At 40.9% G+C, this 1,581-nt stretch overlaps 1 pseudogene; it reads right to left on the reverse strand.

Annotated features, from left to right (window-relative positions):
* Positions 1-371: 371 nt before the first annotated feature.
* LOC122745031 lies at positions 372-472 on the reverse strand (annotated as a pseudogene).
* Positions 473-1,581: the final 1,109 nt, after the last annotated feature.

Below are 1,581 nucleotides of genomic sequence, written 5' to 3' on the forward strand. Positions count from 1 at the left end.
GTGCCCTGTTCCCAGGAGTGGGAAGGAGGAACCTGCTCTTTTTCCCCTTTCCTGAAGACATGGAAGGACCTGAAGTCCTATATATTTCACTACTTGGGTAAAGTGGAATCAAGGAAGAAAACCAGTATTCTTACTTGGATGAAACCAGAATCTTTTTAGTTAGTCCACTTGGGTAGATGGTTATTTGGAACATTGCTTCATGTCTGAGATGTCACTAGCACCCTATTCTTCAATATTTCAAGGATCTAGGGTTTTATCAATGAGAATTTGATTACCAGTCAATCAACAAGCTTTCATTCATTTATTCATTCATTAATTCATAAATGTTATTAATTTATTTGTTTATTTACATTATATATAATATTTATAATATCTATAATTAGAACACCATAAATTTGCATGTCATCCTTACATAATGACCATATTAATCTTCTCAGTATCTTTCCAGTTTTTTAGAATATGCCAGGGGCAGCTAGGTGGTGCTGTGGATAAAGCACCAGCCTTGGATTCAGGAGGACCTATGTTCAAATCCAGCTTCAGACACTTGACACTAGCTGTGTGACCCTGGGCAAGTCACTTAACCCTCATTGCCCCACCAGAAAAAAAAATATGCTTCCAAAGCTAGCACTCAACAAGAATTTATTAAGTGCTTACTATATGCATGGGAATATAAAGAAAAATAAAACAGTCCCTGCCTTCAAAGAGCTTACACTCTATTGTCAGTGATTCAGGCTGTAACCATTATGTACCTTAGTAAATAATCTTCATAAATTCCTGTGACCAGAGGCAGCTAGGTGGCACAGTGGATAAAGCACCAACCCTGGATTCAGGAGGACCTGAATTCAAGTCTGGCTTCAGACACTTGACATTTACTAGCTGTGTGACTCTGGGCAAGTCACTTAACCCTCATTGCCCAGCAAAAAAAAAAAAATCCTGTGACCAAAAAATTTACCACCTGGTAACCAGTAGGGTGATAGATCAATGATCCCTTACCAGGATCATACTTGAAGCATTTCTAAGCTTGGTAGCATCCTCCAAACCTTGTACTCTGCTGGCATTCCTTTAACTAATCCAGGATCTTGAGATGACATTGGAGCAGGATACCTGTTGGGGAAAGATGTACTGGGTAGGTGGGGTGAGGAGGTATTAAGGGAACAAGCATTTATTAAGTACCTACTGCAAGCCAGGAAATTTCTAAAGATTATCTTGTGTGATCCTCACAACAACCTTGTGAGGTAGATGTTATTATTATCACCCCCATTTTGTACCCAAGGAAACTGAGGCATATAGAGGTCAAGTGACCTGCCCAGGGTCACACCACTACTGTTTGAGATTGAATTTGAACTCAGGTCTTCCCAAGAGCAGGTCCATTGCTCTATCCACTGCTCCACCTAGCTGCCATTTGCAACATTGCAATGTCCCCAGCACCTTAGAACCCATGCAAAATCTGACCAATTTCCATTGAAATCACAGGACACAGCCAACATACCATTAGAACAGAGATGGAGCATGACCTCCCAATTGCTGCCTAGCATTGTGATTGGGGAAGGACAGGAGAGATGCAAAGAGCAGGTGAACTGC

This window comes from Dromiciops gliroides, chromosome 2, assembly GCF_019393635.1.
Source record: "Dromiciops gliroides isolate mDroGli1 chromosome 2, mDroGli1.pri, whole genome shotgun sequence".
Lineage (NCBI taxonomy): Eukaryota > Metazoa > Chordata > Mammalia > Microbiotheria > Microbiotheriidae > Dromiciops > Dromiciops gliroides.